Here is a 21,965-nt window from a genome sequence, read left to right as displayed (position 1 = left end):
TAATTACACATTAGTTGTACCATTCTCTGAAACTTTATCTTACAGTATCTTGTGACATAATTTCTTGTTGACTTAACTTTCAACTGTTATTTAGCTTTCCTTAAATACAAGGCTTCTTTACCCAAATAAAGTGAAATAGTTTCTTATAACAGGTACTAATTCTTTCCTTCCATAATAAGGAATAAATTACATTGCCTAAAAAGGAAAGTCAATAAGTTATAATTTATTTAATTCTATGCTAATGTGTGTCATTTTAATATTTCTAGACTATCAAGACCCAAAACCTTTTCATTAAACCAATGTGGTTAGAGAGGAGGCCAGGAGCCTATCATGTAGACAGTGGAAAGGACTTGGTATTTTCTTCTAAATGTTATGGAAAGCCTTAAACAGGAGAGTATGGCTCACAAATTTGACAGATTTTTTGATAAGCTATCTTGTTTGGCTATATTGAAAATAGACAATAGAGGGTAAGAGTAGAAACAGTAATCATCTAGAAAGTTCTGTAGTCCAGGCTTGTGATGGTGACTTAGATTATGGAGTATAAAAATTCCAGGTTCAAAATCAATTCAAAGATGGGGGAACCTGGTTGGCTCAGTTGGTTAAGTGTCCAACTCTTGATTTTGGCTCAGGTCATGGCATCAGGATTATGGGATTGAGCCACACCTCAGGCTGCATGCTCAGCACAGAGTCTGCTTGTCCCTCTTCCTCTGCTTCTTCCCTTGCCCCTGCTTGTGTGTGCTCTCTCTCTCAAAAGTAAATAAATAAATCTAATCTTTAAAAAAGAATCAATTCTAAGATAAAGCCAATGGGATTTGCTGATAAATTGGCTGAGTGGACTGAAAGAAAGGAAAAAGTCAAGGATACATGTGGAGAAACAGTGCTATAAGATATAAATATTCTGGGTGTTGAGCCAAAAAATTTAGAAGTTACTTTTCCGTGTATTTGTGTTTCTTGTGTTCATTTTCTTCAAAATTGAAAATGAAGCCTGAGTTTCTCAAACTTTCTTTCATCACCAGCATAGACATAAATAAAACATTTTTGATGCAGGCTTCAAATCCCATTTCCTAAGGATTTATTAAACTGGGCTAAGCAACCTCAGCTATTTGGTCAAAATATAATCTTAATAATAAGTTATCACTTCCATTTTCTAGTCATGTGGTAGATTAGAAAGCCCAAATATTTTCCCAGTATGAAATACCCAGAAATTGTACAGGATGTAACAAAAATAGTTTCCATTGCAAATTTGCAAGAAGAATAAGAATTTCCAGCAGCCAAAATTAAGAAAGATTGAAAACTAGACTAGATAGTTTGAGCTACAAGTATAGAAGCTGTAGGACTATTTAATAACTTTGGGAGCAAGAAAGTAGCATTATAATAGACAGGAAGGGATAGGAAATACGTGCTCAGGTCTTCATGAGGAAGTTACAGACTTTAACAGGTGTATTAAATACAAAAAAAGCCCTATTGCTTCTAAGTAGCAGGTACAAAATTCAATACAAAGAAATGTAATATTTTTCCAATTCAAATAAGTTTGCCACAATGAACTAGCTGAAGATGAGCTCATAATCCAAAATTAGAAAACACTGATAAATAACCTACCATGGGGCAGCCCAGGTGGCTCAGTGGTTTGGCGCTGCCTTCGGCCCAGGGCATGATCCTGGAGACCCGGGATTGAGTCCCCCGTTGGGCTTCCTGCATGGAGCCTGCTTCTCCCTCTACCTATGTCTGCCTCTCTCTGTGTGTCTCTCATGAATGAATAGATAAAATCTTTAAAAAAAAATAACCTACCATGAACAAAAACAGAGATAACAATCTCCTTTGGATATTGATCCCCAAAGAATGTGAAACAATGAAATTGTCTAAAAATATTTCTTAAATTAATAAATTCAGAAAATAAGAAACCAAAACTATAAGGAAATGTCAAGATATTATGTAATAAGGAGTAGAAGATTTTCAAGATAATCAAATTGAACTTCCACAAATGAAAATGAAAAATATAGTATATGAATGTAATATTCAGGGATCCCTGGGTGGCGCAGCGGTTTGGCGCCTGCCTTTGGCCCAGGGCGCGATCCTAGAGACCCGGGATCGAATCCCACGTCGGGCTCCCGGTGCATGGGGCCTGCTTCTCCCTCTTCCTGTGTCTCTGCCTCTCTCTCTCTCTCTGTGACTATTATAAATAAATAAAAAATTAAAAAAAAATGAATGTAATATTCAATAATTGTTTTAAATATTAGGTTAGATGCAACTGATAGAAAGATTGATAAGTGAAAAGAGGTATATGAACACATTATCTAACAATAGCCTAGAAGATTAAAGATAAGGAGAAGAATAAATGAATAAAAGGAACAAATATAAATGAAAAAGTATTTCATTGTATTCTGATGTACAGATGCAGCAATAATTTATCCAGATGATTTTGATGGAGATTCAAGCTCTAATTTTCTTGCTACTACCAAGAATTATCCAAAAAATAATATCATATGTACCTAATTTAGTTTATTCAAAAGTATATGATTTTGTTCATGCAATGCATAATTCTTGTTATATTCCAGGCACTGTTTTAGGACCCGTGGATATAGTAACAAATAAAACAAATTTCTTATTCTTCCATGGAGCTAATAATCAAACTGGTAGAAAAAATAAACAACAAATGAACAATTAAATATATTGTACATCAAATAGCAATAAGTTCTATTGAGAAAAATAAAGCGAGGTAAGGCTGACAGACTGAATTCTAGTACTGGTGCAGCTACTTTATGTAAAGTTATGAGGAGAACTTCCTGAGGGGATGAGTGAATGAATCACCTACATATCTTGTGCATGGACTTTGGTGATTACTTTCAGGGTGAAAAGAAGCAATCAAATTTGGATTCTATACGTAGCTGAATATGTCTCTAAGGAATATGGGTGCAATAAAAGATATTTTTAGATAAGCAAGTGTTGTATATTTGCCATTAACAAACCATCACTGAAAAAAAGTCCACATGCTCTATAAAAGAGATTGAATTGAGAAGGAAAGATGTAAGAAATGCTGAACAGAGAAATAGTAAACCTATGACTAAATTGAAAAAAGCATTGGCAATGGGACAATAATAATAGTGTTAACAATAATATGGAGCTATAAAGCCAAATATCAATGAAATATTTGCAACACTACTCTGTGGAATGTAGATGGGAAGGGGATGGAATGAAGATAAAATTATTCTAAATTCTTCATGCTCTTCATAAAGGTAAAGATATTATTGATTAAAGTCAGATCTTGAAAATTGAGGTAGACACAGAAAATAAATAAATAACCGGGAAAAGAATAGAAACAGAATGTCCAACTTCCAAACCTGTTGGGGGAGAAAGAAGTGGATTATTCAATGATAAAGAAGAAAAAAAAGAAAGCTCACAAAAATCCTGGTTAATAGAAAGCCAAGATCAGATCATAGAAATCATTCTAAGTATAGAGAAAATAACACTAAGCACAACCTTTAGAAAAATTGCCTTTGACAATACCTTGGTACATAGTTTTCATCTGCACTGGTGGCCTCCTGTGTCATTGTGAGGTCATTGGCATCTAATATTCTTACCTCAGACAACATGTGCAACACCACAGTCAGCAAATTAACCATGAACCAAGGATATCTTTGATTGCTTATTTTCTTTGTTTCTTACAAACCCCCACACAAGAGGGGGTCAGACTGCAATGCAGTCTGGGTTATGTGATTTCAACCCAGGTAAGTAGACTCAGCACCTGTTCCAATATCCACAGCTGCCTTTGTTCTTTGATTCTCTCTCTAATAATTTCTATTCTTATCATCATAAATGTACAATGTTCTTTATTCTGGATCAGGTTTTTACCATGGAAAAGACCTGTAGGAACTAGGAGGCTAGAGAGAGTGGTAATCTTGACCAGTCTGAAAGGGTAAGGAACATCACAGGCATGAGATGATGATGGAGGTTTGAGTGACATCGTAGCATTCCATGACTGATATTGGCTGTCTGGGGAGCCACATCCTTGGACAGAAGAAAATACATGGGCATATTTTACTTCTAGTATCTGCATAATAATTTTTTAAATATTTTATTTATTTATTCATGAGAGACACACAGAGAGAGGCAGGGACATAGGCAGAGGGAGAAGCAGGCTCCATGCAGGGATCTTGCCCAGGACCCCAGGATCATGCCCTGAACCAAAGGCAGACAGATGCTCAACCACTGAACCACCCAGGTGCCCCTAATTTTTTTTTAAAGAGCTGTCTGTTTTCTATCCAGTCCCAAACTCCCATCCCTATTTTTCAAAACTACCAGGACAGGACATTCATTTGGTACAGAATTTGCAAGGATTCTGGCAATCAGGCAACAGCTAATTGTCCTGGGTTCATTCTTGGTCATATCCTTTAGAAGCATGAGCCTTAAAAAATGGTTCACGGCTAGGATAATCATGTGTCTTGGTTTGTTCAGGAGGGTTCTAGTTCAGATGACATTTTAAGATCACCCTGTTGATTGTATATAGATGGAGTGTTCCCATAAAGGACTCAAATTGCTTTAAAACATAACTTCTTTCCTCCATTTTTAAAGGAAAATAACTCTTAATTCTAATTTCAAATTGCCAGAGATTCTGGTATGATAACAGAATCATACCAGATTCATTATGATTCATTAACTTGGGGTCATAGTTTAAAAAAACAAAACAAAACATTCTCAGTGATTCTAATGTGTAACCATAATGGAGCATGAACACAGGAAGAAGTCCAGCTACAAGCAACGCTTGACATCAAGAAGTTCTTCTTATGTGCGTGTGCACAGATATAGTCAAAATTCAATTTGGGCAAGGATGCCTTTCAAATAAACATACGGTCTTTTTATGATCATGGGTTTTCATTCTTGCTTTCTTTTTATTTATAAATTATTGTTAGGTTAGCTCCAATATTAGTGAGTTTATAATCTTTATTTTGGTTAATCCTATGATGCCTCATAATACAGACTTACAACTGTAATTTTGGCCTGAGATTTCCCAATAACCAGACTCTACTGGCAGGCATTGAGATCGATATACCTTAGAGTAGACATGAAACAGATTTTAAATTAAGTAATTTACCTACTTAATCAACATTTATTGAGCACATATTATGTTCCAGTCACTTTGCTTTATTAAGATAAAGAGGTGCATGAGGCCTGGTTCCTACACTTTAGGAGGGAAAAGTGGATATGTGAACAAATCAGTGCAGTAAGGTGCTGTAGCCTTTTCCAGAGACTTTGAGCAAAGGTACTGAGACAAGATATGAGGTGATTTGGGGACATTACAGAATATTGGATATGCTATTTATTCACCATTGTATGCTTAGTGACCCATATATCTATTTCTATTAACTTATTTTATATGTTTGTTTCCTCTCAGTAATGTTTATTCTCCTTTTGCATGTCTTTTAAACAATTTCATTGTAATTTTTTTTTCCTTTCAGGACTTTAAGAACTAATGTAAAAATGTAGAAAAAGTGGTGTCAAAACAAAAAGAAAGAAAATGAAAAGCATCTACAATTTCCCCACATAGAGATTGTAAGAGCTTTATTCTATAGCCTTACTGCAGTTTCTACGTGTTATCTACACATAGCATAGTGTGGTATTATGCATATCCTAGCCTTTGTTTACAAAAATGTATCTTGAACATTCTTCTGAACTGTTAAGATTTTTATACAGTCTTGGCTCTCCCTACTTTTTATTATATAAGCAAAACATGTTCATTGCCAAAAAATGAGAAAACACAGGTAACTATAAATAAAGCAATAAAAACTGCCTTAGATTTTGTGACCCAGAAATAACATTTTGGGGTTTGTTTTTTTATTTAATTTTTTTAAATTTATTTATGATAGTCACAGAGAGAGAGAGAGAGGCAGAGATACAGGCAGAGGGAGAAGCAGGCTCCATGCACCGGGAGCCCGATGTGGGATTCGATCCCAGGTCTCTAGGATCGCTCCCTGGGCCAAAGGCAGGCGCCAAACCGCTGCGCCACCCAGGGATCCCTTGGGGTTCGTTTTTCAATATATTTTTAAATGCATACGGTCTTCCTATTAATTGTTTTAAACATATTTTACATGAATATATCACTAGTGTATTCATTTTCTAGGAAGCTATTGGTAAATATCATTCCCCATTAATTAAAAAAATAACTGATTGATTTTTTTTAACTCTATGAGGTTTTTGCATTTGTTATCATATTTTCTCACAAAATCGTGGGCTTTCTTTTGCAGATGTGCAATCTGAAACCTAGCAAAGGTTAGTGGTTTCTCCAGGGCCTCATGGCCCCCAAATAACACAGCAGAATTCAAACCCAGGCCTTTCGGTACCCAAAGGCCATGCTCTTTTTCAAGGTGATGGCAAAGGTAAAAGCAGAGCAGTTGGGGACACACAGAAGGCTCTCCCTCCCTAAGGGCTCCTTCCTTCTCTTCCCTACCAGACAGGAGAACCAACTGGGTCCTGGCTGTCCATCTTCTTGGCTTCTCTGTGAGTCTTCTAGATCCTTTATAGCTATGCAAATAGGAGCTTTGGGCAACAGCACGTGGTTGGCATCTGCTTTGGAAACATTCCTGCAGCTGAAAGCAGACAGGACATCTGTTGTGAAAGGCAGCCACAGGTAGAGCTTTGCTGCAGCAGTCGCCAAATAAATACAAATAGAGAAGAAGGACTTGGTCCTTTGATTTTGGCCTTTGGGGGAGGAGCTGCCCTTCCTGCACCCTGAGTGCACTGAGTGGCCCCAAACATGACTGCCACAGCAGGGCGGCTGCTGTCCCAGAAGGGGAAGGGGCAGCCTGGGTCTGCAGCCAGCCCAGAATGCTCTAGGCAGGTCCCCTTGTGGAAAGCCTGTCCAGAAGGGCCTGCCAGAAACACTTCCTTTCACTCAGCTCTTTGATCAGAGATCGCCTCTCTCTATGAAAGGCCTCTGAAGCTAACCTGCTCTCACAGACTTCTTTCACTTTCTTTGGTTTTCCTAGAAATGTGCTTTTCCCTTAGACTTGGGGCAGAGCTCAGAAACAAAGCAACATTTATTCTCATCTGAGAGTGTTCCATGTCAGACTTGTCCATGGAAATCATGCTGTGTATAGAGCAAAGGAGAGAGAGAGGAAAGGAGCTCCCATTCTCTTAGTCACTGAAGGAGTTGGATACACCCATATGCCTCATCTCATCTAATCTCCACAGCATCCCTAAAAGGTAGGGGTTGTGGATCCCAGTTTACAGATAAAGAAACTGAGATGCAAACTAATTAGCCCATCTGAGAGCTGCCAGCTGACTGGCAGTGCAGCATGTCCCTTGGACCGCTTGTGATTCCAAAGCCTCTCAGCGTATATTTCTGTTAGAAAGCACTCACAAGACAGTCACTAATAGTTAAGAAGCACATTTCTGTTAACCATTTATATTCTTAATGTGACACGAAGCAGAAAAGACAGACTAGAAGGAAGCCAAGGGTTTATTGTTCCGTTGAGCAGCTCCTCAATGCATTTTAATGGTTTTTCTGGAATGTTCTTGCGGTGGCCACAGAGAGGTGCCCAAGAGCAGCAAGCTTGCTTTGGGGACTTCTAATCTCAGACACTTAAAAAAAAAAAAAAAATCATTGAGTGGCTGTTGTTTCCAGTTAGTATTTGGGATTTTCCATGGGCCTGCTGACCTCAGATTCCTGGGTAATCAGGGTAACACCAGGAGGCAAAGGCTGAGAGATGGAGAATTTTAAGGAGATTCCTTACATGTAAAGAGCCCTGCTCAGTATTGGAATGTAGCAGGAGCTCCATAAATGTGAGCTTTCCTTTAATTCTTTCTCTTTCTGTTCCTCCCTACCTCTTTCTCCCACTCTCTTGCCACCTACTGTACATTTTCAATGATTCAAGAAATTTCTTAGGAACCAAATTACAGCAATTTCAGAGCAAGCAAAATCTCACCAACAAACCCAAGAATCAAACTGCCATGCCCCTGGGGAGAACGAAGCAGGGCCCACGTGGGAGCCCAGACTAGGCTGTCATGAGCTAGTATTGCATGCCAAAGCAAAAAAGAAGTGGATTTCCTGAGCTCTCAATTCAGATCCCAGCTGAAAGGGGAAGAAATCAACTGTGTGACCAGAGGTAATTTTGTATATCCTCCCTGGGCCACCCTTTCCTCTTCTAAAAGGCCAGAGTAACACCTACCTCATGGGACTGCTACAAAGATGAAATGAGAAAACGAGGACAAGTATCACCAATAGCTCACATACTTTATACATGTGGATGAACTATTTATTAAAAACACAATTTAAGAGAAAATCCCTCCACAGGCTTTGTAGGTAGGAAGCAAAAACTTGACCAGCTTAGTAATACTAGAATCTGGTGGTTCTGTGTTTCCCTGCGGGGTGACACAGGATGCATGAGCCTCTTCTGTCCATCTTCAAGGCCACAGACCAGCCCCTGCCTCCCAGAAAAATCTACTTGTGAGAAAAACTCCTGGTTGGACTGATCAGATGTAAAGGGTTTAACGTAGTATGGATATATAGAGCAAGCATGTGCATAAGAAGAAGGCAAGAGCAGGGAGTTTCTGGACTGCTTTGCCTCTCTACTATGTAAATTGTGGAACAAATCATTTCACAGAAATGTAGTCAGGATCCTCAAAGAAAATCATTCCCTTCTGAACCTTGTGTGTGCATGTATATGCATGTATACAATACACACGTAGAAATATGAAAGATGGTTATTCCAGTATTAAGTTTCCAGAAAGAGAAAACATTATAAAGGTTGTTGATGATCTGATGACCTTAGGGGAATGGTAAGTTTGGTTTGTGCCAATGCCTACAAAACATAGCTGTGTGATAACTTGGCTAAGTTCCATCTTTCCTGTCACAGTGTCTTTGGTGGGGCCAGGTTTTCTTGCAAGGCTAGAGCTAGACCTGGGGGTCAGCTCAATGGGGTTATGTCTTAATCCGTGTAGGCTGCTCTAGCAGAACACCATGGACTGGGTGGCTTATAAACAGTAGAAATTTATTTCTCACAGTTCTATAGGCTGGAAAATCCACAATCGAGGTGCCAGCAGATTTGTCTGGTGAGGGCTTGTTTCTTGGTTCATAGATGGCCTATCTTCTGGGTCCTCACATGGTTCAAGGGGTGAGAGAGCTCTCTGGAGTCTCTTTTATAAGAGCGCTGATCCCACTCAGGAGGGTTGGACGCTCATGACCAGATCATCTCACAAAGACTCCACCTCCTAACACCATCACATTGGGTCAGGATTTCCACCTGTTAATTTGACACAAACATTTGTTCTGTGGCACTTACCTAAGAGGAGCCTGCAGGCCTGGAGAAGATGATCTGTTCCTTGGCCAAGCCATAAGTGTTCCCACCTTGGGGTGTCCTGCCTAGCCCCCTTCCTGGAGCAACCCTGGTTCATGGGTTGACTCCTGTGGCTCATTCAGGTCTCAGATTAATGTCACCTTCTTAGATTGCCCTTCCCTGACTACCCATTCTAGAGTAATCTGATGCAGCCTTTGGACTTGGACATCATTTATTTTATTTTCTTTAGAACACGGACCATTTCCTAATGTTTTCTGAAGTATTTGCTTATTCCCATCTCCCCTTCACTAGAATTTAAGCTCAATGTGATCAGCAATTTTGTCCATCTTTTATCTCTCTCATTAGCTCCTGGAACGGTGTCCTGCAGTAATAAGAACTCAAGAGATATTTACAGAATGTTGAAGGAAGATATTTTGCATTCTTGTGCCATAAAGCCCAAGGCAGCTTTAGACTTAACTTTTAAAGAGGAGATGGCAGCCATTAAACAAAACAAAACAAAACAGCACCTGAAGAAAAGAGTATGCTTAAAAATTATGGTTTGTGTTTTACATTTTTGCAAAGGAGACATAATTAAAGTGTTTCACTCTCCTCCTGGACCTCTGACAGCAAAATTAGCAGGAAGGAGAACAGCACACAATAGAAAGTAAAGGTTAGCATTAAGATGTTGTTTGTCTCATGCAAATTGCACAAGCCAGTTTTGATTTATGGTGAAAACAGCCTTTTTTCTTCAGGAGTCTTAGAATTGATAGATGTCAGTTTAAATGCTTCAGAAATACAAAGCTTTAACTTTGGGTGTCAGACTTTGTTTATGCAATAGGTGTTTACTGAACACTTCCCAAAGGATGTCTACTGCGCTAGGCACTGGGTGACAATGATAAACAACACTAGATCCTCCCTCCTTGTCTAAGGGGTAGTGGAGCTGAGCAAAAGGCCAATACAGCATAGTGTGATAAGTGGTCTAAATAGGGCTGTCATAAAGGCACAAGGGGTGGTACCAGTGGCTTCATGAAAAATTTGGCTATGAAACGAAGTTGTGGAAAATTTAATGGTCTGCGAAGATATGCTTAAACAGTAATAAAAGCTGACAGATAAATAGGATATGCACAGTAATCAAATTTAACAGCAGATGTGACACGTCATTGGTCAAGCGTTTACTGAGAGTATCCCATGTTCCATGAACTCTGGTAGGTGCTGTGACTTATGCTCAATGTCAACCATCCTGCTCCATCTGTGGAGCCATCCCACAGAAGCCTAACACGTGCTTTCTGACTTCAGGGATCCACAAGAAGAGGTTTGGCATTCATGGAAACAATCATGAAAGAGAAACAACTATTTTACCCCACTAGCCTGCCAACATGGTGACCAGACCCTCCAAGGATGTTGAAATGGGAAGGCAGAGTCTGTGAGATAATTCAAAAGGCCATCCCCAGCCTTCAGGAACTATCTCCAAATCGTTTGGAAAATCCCATGCCCTCGATCCTTTCTCGTGCAGCAGGTACGCTCTCTTTGGAAAAGCTCTTCATCTCTTTCTATTTTGTGGGCCATTCTTGGATACGGCCTAAGTCCTACTGAGCTGGGTGAGACGACTTGATTTACGACAGCAGAGAAATAGGCTTTCAGTTGGTTTTTGAGTCAAAAACATTTTCTAACTCCAAAATAAATTGTGACAGGAAATGCAGTCCATGCCAAACGCCCTGTGTCGTGTCGAGTTAAAGCATTGAATTTAAAGAGAATGTTAATAGCATTTGCTCGAAAAGAAATTTGCTACTTCCTTGCGTAGGAAGCCCTGATATTGAATTCTCCAAAACATTGACCCTCTTCCTGGTTTCTTTATTCAAATCTGGATTATTTCTGGATTTCTCCTTCTTGTCAGCATGGTTTCAGTCAAAATGATTCGGGAGGTTGATGTAGTTGGAATTAGGTGCTGTAGTTGATATCATGGCATGGCCTTTCTGACTGGTATTTGAGACCATGAAGGGGAGTAGCTACTACAACTGTTTCTAGGGTGTCTTAAGGGAGAGGGCGGTGGGAGCAAGGCCAGCAGAGCCCCGGTAGGGATGAAGGAACACAATTGCTTCTTGGAAGATCACAGGTGGCGTGAACACCAAGCAGTAAGGACACCCCTTTCCTGTTTCAGTAGTTGTTGGAGACTTGTGATTGTAGTTCACCCATTTACGGAGAGACAGTACTTCAAGTTCCCAAGTTAACAGTCCCAGAGCCAAAAATCCCATGTTTCTCTCATATGTACTTACAGGCAGAATGTAACATTAAGTAAGCCTTACCCCGACAAGCAGAAAATATCAATGGATTCAGTGAGGGTTTAAATATAGTCCCTAACCTTATTAAGAAGAGATTGGAGATATTTGGACCATGTCGCCAAAGCTTTTAAATCAACATTATGGGAATCGACTCCCACAAATCTTGCCAAAGACAGATATATGGGTTGGCATTTTGACATCAAGGGGCATTTGAGAATGCACTTATGTCTAAAGGGTCCCAGATTATTATTATTATTATTTTAGTTTTAGCGGGTTTTCTTTTTTAAGTGAATTATTATACTTATTTAAATAGAGAGTTGAAGATAGCTGCAGTGGAAATAAGTAGTAAAAGAACAACCCTTTCCCTTCCAGATACCTTCATCTCCACTACCATCATCACTACCCACAACAAAGGATAGCTGGCATTACAATGGATCCAGCACTAGGAAGTCTACTTACAGGCAAAATCTCATCTAATCATTACAAAAAACAAAACAAAACACCTCTGAAGAAAATAGCCTCATTTCCATCTTACAGATGATAAAAGTTAAGATTTTGAAAGGTTATATAACTGACGATGGTCACATAGCTAGAAAATCACAGTGAGCCCTAGTAGGTTCTGTGATTTCAGACACCTTGCTCTATGACATTATACTTCCTCCCCTTAATGAAAACTAGTTGTGAGAAGTGGATCTTCCATATTCCCTCGGACCAGTGTTTCCCAGGCCTTGGTTTGACCTCTGGTAAGGATAGTGCATGTCTAGCTTTCTCCATTCCATGAATGGACTCCTCTTACATGTGTCTTGCAACCTCTCTTAAGACATAAACCCAGGCACAAAACAAATGCCCCTAAATAAATACCAGACCAAAATAGAACCTTTAATTTTGCCCTTAAAATATTCCTCCGGAAAATGATAAATTACACTGTTAAGTAATGCTAAATTTCTTTTCCTTCAGTTATTTGCTTATGTGATCCATTCCTCTCTATTCTGGTCCTCTCTGTAAAGCCTAGTGAGATTTACTTGAAACCTAGTAATTTTGCCACTTTCTTTTTGCTTATTCCTTAGGAACATCTGGCAGCAATTTATTCCCTACCTGTGAGCTGTATAGACCACACTTCTCAGTGACAGCCTCAGGAGCCAGGAGTCAGTCCTGACTTGGACTAGAATTTTTTTTCCCCCTAATTTGTTCATGAACTCAGCTTTCTGCTGGCCTCTGTCTCTTTCCGCCAACATTATCTGCATTGAGGTTTACCAGATGCTTCCATTGAGCTTTGTTTATTTGGGTTAAGTTGTTAATGCTGTTGTCCCCTCTGCTTCTTCTACAAGACTGAGATTCTGTGGAAGGGACTAGTTCTTAGCCAGCTTTGGGGTTCTGGTACCTGGTGTGGGCCTGACATGGTACATGTGGGTGTTGTTCCACAGGTCAGTGCAGGTGCGGAAGAGGGCAAAGGTTGGGCAGAGAGTGAAGCTGTTGGAATCAAGCTGTGAGCATGAGGGAGGAGGAATCCCCTGGGAAATGCCAGAGGGTAAGGTCCTGCCTTCTTGGTGAAGGCTCACAGCCAATGTAATTTGCACATTCCTGTTAGCGTGTCTTCGTTTGTATGCAGAGACTGGTTAGGTCTAGAGATTTGGACCACCCAAATAAATGAGAGTTCAGCAATTCTTTCTGTTGCTTGTGGCTTTTTTCTGAAACTGAAGAGCTTCAGTTTCTTCTCTGTAGGTTTAAGAATCACAGAGTTAAATTATAAACTGAACTCCTAAATTCTTAATTTTTTTAATTAGGGGTATGTAATACCTGATAATTATCCTTTTTTTTTCTAGGAGATTATTAAGAATTTATCTCTATGTTCATTTATTTTTAGCATGTATTTTCTGTTTCTGAGTTAAAATTGCAATATTATTGTGTATTGCTTGGGTAGGATTCATTTTTCAATCTTTTTAGCCTCTGGCAATATTGAGACCCCTTTGGTATTTCTGAATCTTTGTATGAACAAGATGTCAAATTTCTGATTCTAGTAAGTCATTTAAGGCCTGAGAATGACGGTTTTTGAGTAATAATAAAGATCTGGCTTTCTTTAAAAAGAGAGAGAGAAGGAGACAGTAATAACCAAAAATTATTCATATATGATTTTACATGAGACTTCTCTTTGTATTTGAAATTTACCAGATATTCTCAGAATGAGCTTTATTTAAGAGAACTGGACTGATGAACTTGAGAGCTAATACTGCCTTATTTATAGAAATTAGCTCTGTTTGCATTAATTTTACTGACAAGCGTATATATATCATACCATATTATAATGTAATACATATGTATATAATTTCAAGAAAGAAACCCTCCCTTCTATTCACTATACATATTATAACATATAAAATATAATAATACATATTATATGCCATAAATATCTTACCATATAATCTTACTATATAACTAATTATATTAGTATACATAATTTACTGTACATTATATTTACTATAAATAATATAGTAACTATTATTAATATTATTTTAACATTATATATTATTGTATAGTAAATATTGTACTGAATTAGCCAGTGATTTCTTACTTGCTTTTTAATCCCTGGATGTTGACATGTGCCCATAGGAAAATGACTGAGTCATGGACTAAGTCTAGGCAAATAATATGATTTTTGGAAAAGATGTGTTTATTTATTAAGATTTATTTATTTACTGATTTAAGAGAGAGAGAGACAGAGAGGAGGAAGGGCAGAGCGAGAGGATCTCAAGCAGACTCCCCACTGAGTGTGGAGGCCAAAGCAGGGCTCAGTCCCAAGACCCTGAAATCATGGCCTAAGCTAAAACCAAGAGTCAGACACTGATTGAGCCACCTAGGTGCCCTGGGAAAAGATGCATTTTAAATACAGTGCTTCCAGAGCCAAACAAATTGCTACAAGCACAGCCAACATTCAGCATCCTCCCTAAATAGGACTTTACCCCAAGGAGACCACCCTCCCTTCTCCTCTTTGCCCTCAGAATTGCACCGCTTACAGCTTGCTCTCCTGATAACCCTTCTGTCTCTCGACAGTGGCTGGCCCCTCTGCTGTATGCTGCTGCTGTTTACTGCACAATTCCCACACGAAAGCAGACCTCTACAAAGCCAACTTTTTTTTTTTTTTTAAGATTTTATTTATTTATTCATGAGAGACATAGGCAGAGGGAGAAGCAGGCTCCTTGCAGGAAGCCCAATGCAGGACTTGATCCCAGGACCCCAGGATCATGACCTGAGCCAAAGGCAGATGCCTAACAACTGAGACATCCAGGTGCCCTATGAAGCCAACTTTTAAGAATGATCAGAAATGGCCTGGCAGGATCATAACTCGGATGTAGAACTTCTACAGTAGATTTCGAGTATCCTCTTTGTAAATATGCCTGTTTCCTGCAGCTGGCAGGGAGAGTGTTCCCTCCTTCAAGCCCTGGAGCAAGTCACTAGAATTTTCTTTTGGCATTTAGGATTGGTGAGTTCTATAAGAGCTGAGAATTAACCACCTTGGGGCTGCCCCTTCCTGCCCCCAGCCCCAAGTTATAAAGAAATGGTTTGGAATGAATGAATGAAAATGAAACAGAACGAAGTGTCAAATATGATCAAGGATGAGTATTCCTTTGTTGAAAAAAAAGTCTCTTCTGGGTCTTGTCAAGTGCACAAGCCATGCAGAAAGAAACTCGTTTTGTAATTTGATACTTTTTAAATTCTCTCTGGAGGATATTGTTACAATCACTGAAGTTTATCTCCTCTCCATTCCCACCCCTCTCCCACTTCTCCATGACCTCCTCCTCTCCCTCTCTCTTCTCCTGCTCTCCCTAGGAGAGCTGGGTGAAATACAGGCCACTCAATTACATTTTAGTTTCAGATGACAAATTTTTGATGTGAGTATATGCCAACTCTTGCATGAAATATACTAATACTAAAAATTATCCAGTGTTTAACTGAAACTAAATTTAACTGGGTGTCCTCCTTTTATTTGCTAAATCTGGCTAAACTACCTATTTCAACTTTTTCCACTGTCTTTAAGAGTAGGAAAAGCAAAATTCTGTGGAAACCCTGAAGTTCCTGGTCTACCAGGAACTACCATATTCTTAAAAGTTTCTGAGAAAAGAAAACACACATCTTAAATAAAATTGGGCAATAGAGTCAGAGGTTATCTGTTCCTAACATTAGGAGCATTGCATATTTGCTGATCATGCTTTTGTATTTGAAAAAGGGGAAATGTGATACAGCTGGAGGAGAAGCCAGACAACATTAACTGTGGAAAGGAGAGCTACGTGACAGTTTAGAGAAATGGTCAGTAAGGGAAATTCAGAAGGAGCACCTTTTCTTTGCAATTTGTTTTGTTCCAGGCATGCTGTGGATTGGTGTCCTTGAGAACTCAGCAGATTCAGAATTACTGAACAAGGACCACCTTGAAGATATTTAATTTTTTTTTAAGATTTATTTATTTATTCATGAGAGACACAGAGAGAGAGGCAGAGACATAGGCAGAGCGAGAAGCAGGCTCCCCGATGTGAGACTCGATCCGGGGATCCCAGGATCATGACCTGAGCCAAAGGCAGATGCTCAGCCACCCAGACATTCTGGTATTTAATTTTTTTCTGTTTTCTTTCCCATTGAAACAGCGATCTCATCTTGCTATAAGAAAAACAGAAAGTATTCACGATACCAGGTTTTTATATTTTTCAGTTAGATTTTAGAAGACATTCATATCTAGAATGCTGTCTAACTTTGATCAGATGGTGAATGGCATTGCAGTTTTTTGGGGTTTTTTTTGTTGTTGTTGTTGTTTTGTTTTATCGAGAGCAGAAAGGACTGTTTCCTGGAGCCAGGAGTCCAAGACTGCTCACTGGCTGCGTGATCTAGAACATTCCAGTCAACATCTCTGATCCCTAGCATGGAGGGACCCCAATATCCCTAAGGCTCTTTTTCCTGGTTGTGATCCTCTGATTCCATAATGACCCAGGAACATTAGCAGCAGGTCTCCTTTGTGAAATTTTCCCTTCCAAAATGCTAGATTACTGGCTTTTTCCTATCTCATTCTGCATTTCTCCCCTTTGCTCCATATAGTCAACAGTAGGGAAAAGTTCTGTGAAAAGCCCTGAAATAGCAACAGCCAAAAAGCCGACATGGAATCCACTGGGCTCCACTGGGCCCACATCCTGCCAAATACTTGTCATCGAGTCACCAGTAGGACATGGGAAGGAACCAATGCTCGGGTGACGGTGGCTCAGACTTGTGACTTGTGTCATTAACCTCCCCAGAGAACCCAGGCCAATGAGGAAGTCACTGGAAGAGCCCCTAGAATGCCAAAATACCAACTCGAGCAAAAATGCCCTCTGGGATGGCAGCCAGTTGCCTGCCCGTGTTCTGGCTGGGCTGGGAGCTGAAACAGTGTCTGGCATCGGCCTCTCAATTCTGTTCCCCCAAACCCTTCAGTTACTATGGCAACTCAAGAGAACTCTTTGAAAGACCTCTGAGGCTGGGAAATTTTATTAATTGTGTGCCCTGGAATCAGTTCTGGGCATCACCCAAAACCTACAGGAAGTAGAATCCCAGACCTTGAGAAATGGTTCCTGGTGCCCACAGGCTCCAAACTTTTGAAAGCCACCATTATATGCTCCACCTCCTGTCCCTTGAGAACACTTACTGAATGTGAAATAAATGAACTGCTTAGTAGAGGACTAGCTCATGAAGAAAGTGGTTTCTGGTTATCGGTACCACCAGAATAGGAGTTCCCTGGTAACCATTCCCAGCTTCCTCAAGAGTTGGACCTAAACATGGAGAAATAAAGGTAGGGCTCTAGCTCTACAGGATGGAGGTCTGTACCTTCTTCTGACCCAGATGAGTACAAGTTCTCTGGAATAATTACCCTTTGAAATACCGATTTATACAGCTCCCTAAATTCACTTTATTGCGTATCTTAAAACTGACCTTACACGTACAGCTTTCTCCTGGCACTGAGCAGTGGAATGTGAAATGCTCTGAAATACAGATTGTAATTTCCATTAAGAGAGAAAAAAAATTCATGTCTTCGAAGATAAACCATCTGCAATATAAATCACAAGTTTACTGCATTCGGATTGCAATGCTACTGTAATTTCAGTGAAGGGAGGAAAATAATATAGCTTTCTCTCCCAGGGAGACTGCAGTTTACAGCAGACTTTCACTTAGTTACGTTAGCAGTTCATTTTAAGTCTGCTAATATGTACTAAGTACCTGTGATCTGCTGAACTTCACACCAGGCACTGGAGCTATGTACATAAACAGATAATTAAAATATAGCGCATTAAATGAAAGATATATATGGTGTGTTGTGTGAACAACAGAAACCCTGAATCCAGGAGAACTTAATCTTTTGAAGTAATGTTGATATTTCTATTTAATAGAGAAGAAAACTAAAGCCAAAGAGTTCTCCTGAGTACTTCTTACAAAGAGCAGAGCCTACACCGGAATCCATATTGAGGCAAGTCCACTCTTTGCAATGTCTGTGTACCAAATCTTTCTCATTTTCACTTTTCACTAAGAAATTACCAATGCAATGAACTCAATCATTTTTTTAACAGAATAAATTTCTTTTCTCCTACCCTCTCTTCTATAAGCTTTCTCGTCTCCACAGTATGCTCCAGATTGAAATATCTCACCCATCAAGAAAATACGATAGTCTGAACATCTAACAATGTTAGCTTTTCTCTATATTCCGTCAGCATATGAAATCTTCTAAATGTCTCCCTCTGGAAATAGCAGCCTTGGGGCTGAACAGCAGAAGTGCTGTAGTGTTAAATCCTGACCTGTGAGGACCCAGACTGAATGTAAGGAAACAGGTCTCAGCTAAATTTTGAGGCATGCATGTGCCAGAAGGATCTTTAGGAAAAGATCCTTCACACTGGAAAATAGGCCCAGATAAGGGGACTTTAGTCAATTGGCATAACAGGAATTTCTTTGGCCATGAATTTGGGTGTGATAGATGGAAGAGAGACACTCCTTTCATACACTGGCAATCCAGCAGGTGGATGAGAAGGATTCCAAATAAAGGTCAATAAAATGTATGAGTCCCTTGAAGCTAGAATGTATCTCAGGGTACAGTACTAAGAATAGAATAAGGCTTGTAAAAATCATTCCATCCTGGGCCACATAGGTGGCTCAGTCAGTTAAACGTCCAGCTCAGGTCATGATCTCAGAGTTGTGAGATGGAGCCCCTTGTCAGCTCTGCACTCAGTGTGGAGCCTGCTTGTCCCTCTCCCTCTACTCCTCCCCCCCCCCCACTTCTCTCAAATAAATAAATTAAAATCCTAAAAAAAAAAAAATCAGCCCATCCTGTATGCAGGCTATGGATTTTCAGATGGTAGTGTAAATGTATTGCTGTTCTAGGACACACAAGGGAAGCAGGGCATAAATTAGGAATAGTAGGCAAAATTTATAAGTGCTAAGTGCTAGTGTTAGAAACATGGCATGATCTTCCGGGAATTTCTAATTGGGTGTAGAGCAACTGGGTCTGAACTAAAGAAAGGCACTCTCGGGAACTCTGGAAACTCTTCATGTTTCAATTTTTGCCAATGTGGGAAAAAGGAGAATTAGTATGTACTAGCTTTAACTAGCAAACTCTTGGATTACAAACAAGAGTATTAACCCCTGGCAATCTTTTCATTGTCTGCATAATTCTGGTTATCCAGAAGGTCACACAGTTGTAATCATACACTAGGTAGTTCTTTTTGACTGGCTACTTTTACTAAGAAATATGCATTTAGGATTCCTCCTGCCCCCGTCTTTCTGTGGCTTGATAGCTCATTTATTTTCGTGCAAGTAATATTCAGTTGTATGGTTATACTACAGTTTGTTTATCCATTCACTCATTGAAGGACATCTTGGTTGCTTCCAAGTTTTGGTAATTATAAAGAAAGCTGCTGAAAAACATTTGTGCACAGGTTTTCATGTGGACATAAGTTTTCAACTCATTTGGGCATATATACAAAGAAGTGCAATTATTGGTTTTTATGGTAAGCGTGTGTTCGGTTTGTAAAAACCTGTCAAACTGTCTTCCAAAGGAGCTATACCATTTTGCTCTCTCATCAGCAACGAATGAAGCTCCTATTGCTCTGCATCTACCACAGCATTTAGTGGTGTCGATGTTTTAGGTTTTAGCCATTCTAATACATGTGCAATGGTATCTCACTATTGATTTAATTTGCAATTCTCTAATGAAAGATGATGACATATGATGTGGGGCACCTTTTCAAATTCTTATTCACCATCTCTTTATATTCTTTTTCTTTTTCTTTTCAGAGGTAGATTTAAGTGATTCATCAGTTGCATTTAATACTCAATGCTCATTACATCATGTGCACTTGGTGATGTGTCTGTTCAGATCTTTTGCCATTTTTCAATTGGTCGTTTGAGTTTTGAATTTCTTAAATATATTTTTGACACATATCCTTTATCAGATAAATGTTTTGCAAATATTCATTCCCAGTCTGTGGCTTGTTTTTCCATTCTCTTAAAAGTGTCTTTTGCAAAGCAGGGGCTTCTAATTTTGATGAAGTCCAAATTATCAATTTTTTTCTTTCATGGATCATGCTGGTGATAGCATATAAATGAGCCCAAGAATGGCCTGCCGGCTTAAAATGTCCCCAGGTTGTTACTGCTTCACAACAGGCTGAGACCATCAGCTCAAAGCCCATGGGTACAAAACACAAACTCTTACACATCCAATTGCTTTAAACACAATCCAAATAAACATTCTTAGCCATTCAGAGCCTACCTATTTTGCATACCCTAGGACACTGCATCTAACATCTGTTAACCATAAATAAAACAAACCTTGTAGCTATAGAAGACCAAACACTGCTGCTGCCCTTCAGAGATCTCTGACCCAGAGACTCCACACCTTGCTGCTAAGCAACATCACCCAAACATTTAGCCCCCTCTTTGTTGCCCATTTTCTCCCAGGAGATTCCTTGCCCCATTCGTTTTCTGAGTGATGACCTGTGCCACTGGCTCTGGAAAATCCTTGTCGGGAAGGACTCCCCCTCCCATGCACTCACTGAATGACGTCTTGTGTTTCACTGCATCTTGTAGCCTATCTCTTCCTTAACTACCCCCAAATCCTCAAATTTACCATGTTTATCCGAAAACTAATTGTTGAACCCTAAGTCACCTAGATTGTCTCTTGCATTATATTCTGGAAGTTTACAGGTTTGATTTTAAAGTTAAGTTATAAAGCATTTTGGGTTAATTTTTACAGAAGTTATAGGTAAGCTCTGTGTCTACACTAATGCTTTTGCATGTGGACGTCCGGTTGTTCTGGCATTCCTTGTTGGAAACACTGCCCTTTCTCCATCAAATTGTGCTTACTTCTTTGCCAAACATCAGTCAATTCCCTTTATATGGGTTTATTTCTGGGCTTTTAATTCTGCTCCATTGATCTACTTCTCTCTTCTTGCAACAGCGCCACGCTGTCCTGATTATTGTTGCTTTATAGTAACTCTTGAAGTCAAGACTTTGTTCTTCTCTACTAGTATGTTGGCTCTTCTGGGTCTTTTGTCCTACCATATAAACTTTACATTCATTCAATCTATCATCCACAAAATACCTTGCTGAGATTGCAGGATGTTTCATCCACAACATCTCTTCGTAACGTTGTTTACCCAAGCAATCAATACTCCAGTGAGTTACAATTGTTTTCCAGGTCACTTCTCTTAGGTTTCCCTGTTGTCTCCTCCTTTCTGATATGCACTGCTCATTTTTCAATTCCTTTGTCTTGGCTAGCCCTTCTGGAGCACTAATAAACACAAATTGCACTTGTAAACACTCCTACCTTGTTTCTCTTTTTGATTCTAATGTGTTTATTATTTCACCTCTAAGTTTAGTGTTGCTGCTAGTTTTTTTTTTTTTTAAGATTTTATTTATTTATGAGAGACACACAGAGAGAGGCAGAAAGATAGACAAAGGGAGAAGTAGGCTCCTCACAGGGAGCCTGATGCAGGACCCCTAGACTAGGATCACACCCTGAGCTGAAGGCAAATGCTCAACCACTGAGCCACCCAGGTGTCCCTGCTGTTAGTTTAGACAGACTTTTTATCCTATTTTGTCAGTTTCTTTCTACCCTTTCCTGAAACTGTTTCATCTTAATCTCATCTACTAGATGTTGCCTTTTATCAAGTTCTGTTTTTGCATCTCTAAAAATGACTGATTTGCCATGTTAACATAATCAGATCTGTCAACCTACCTCTCAATCTTGAATTCTCCTTGAATTCTTAGTTTAAGCCTTTCTTGCATTAATCTGGGGAGTTCTTTATTTTAGGATACCCAGCATTTAACATGTTAATGCTTGATTTAACATTTTTGCATTTATATTCATAAGTGTGATTGAATGTAATTAAAAAATAATCTATGCCTTTGTCTATACTCT

This window comes from Vulpes vulpes, chromosome 9 (genome assembly GCF_048418805.1).
Source record: "Vulpes vulpes isolate BD-2025 chromosome 9, VulVul3, whole genome shotgun sequence".
Taxonomy (NCBI): domain Eukaryota; kingdom Metazoa; phylum Chordata; class Mammalia; order Carnivora; family Canidae; genus Vulpes; species Vulpes vulpes.
Note: the sequence above shows the minus strand (reverse complement) of the source record.